Below are 1,093 nucleotides of genomic sequence, written 5' to 3'. Positions count from 1 at the left end.
ATTTTTATATAACGACTATCGAGTTAAATATTTGCTATTGACAATATTCTTCCATATTCTCTGTGGGATCGACCCCGACTCATAGTTGGGTAATATATTGCATACGATCGTTTATATTTCTTTTCAAGAAGTATATTTGAACGTTATCAAATAATGGCGCCGTTGCTGGGAATGTGGCTTAGAAATTGTCTTTAGTATTTATTTTGACTTGTAGTCTTTTTCTTTTTTTTATTAGTTTTAATTTACTTTTCTTTATTATATGTTTACTCTTCTTGAGATGTCATCTGAGAAAGTATGTTGTGTTAAGTGTTCTTGCAAATTTTGTACTTCTGATATTATGAATTCTTATAAGCTATTTTTTTCTCAACAAAATAAGTTGTGCGGGGACATAGAAGATTTGTTAATACTTTGCTATAAATCAATATTTAAGTGCATGGGTGATGAAGAGACCTATTATTGGCGTCTCGAGAAAGTAGATTTTGAGTCGAGTGAAAATATTAAATCATATGACACACAACAATTTAGTAATAAGATGGTTGAGGAAGAAAAAATACTTATAAGTCAACTTGAAGAGCTAAAGGTTGAGGGCCAATTGCTTGATCATACTTTTATTGATGTTGTCATTGTTGAGAAGAGTACACTAGAGTTATGTAATGAAGTAGATAATATTATTTTTAAAAACTCTAATATGTGTAAATATGAGGGTGTAAATATTAATACAATTCCTAAGTTATGGCACACTAGACCTCATTCCAATCATTTTTTCCACATTATGTTTAGATGATGAGAAATTAATCGAGCCATCTGAGCCTATAGAAGAATGTAAGGAGGAGGAAAATTGTGTCTATATTCTTGAATTTATTTTTCAAATATCGGAGAATTACATTCCTCACTTAGGATCCAAGAAGTGCATGATGTGATATCTATTGCTTGGGACCTTTATTTTTGTACCACCACCCCTTTAGCGTAATAGAAAAATTGATATAAAATTGGGGGTGCAATTCATATCTTCAAAGTGGAAGGAAAAATAATAAAATTGATGGTGTCGTGCCGCGACGTTAAATTAAGCGCTTATTGGGAGACAACCCAATTA

This window comes from Solanum tuberosum, unplaced genomic scaffold (genome assembly GCF_000226075.1).
Source record: "Solanum tuberosum cultivar DM 1-3 516 R44 unplaced genomic scaffold, SolTub_3.0 scf00113, whole genome shotgun sequence".
Classification (NCBI taxonomy): domain Eukaryota; kingdom Viridiplantae; phylum Streptophyta; class Magnoliopsida; order Solanales; family Solanaceae; genus Solanum; species Solanum tuberosum.
The sequence above is the reverse complement of the archived record's forward strand: the minus strand, read 5'-3'. Positions refer to the sequence as shown.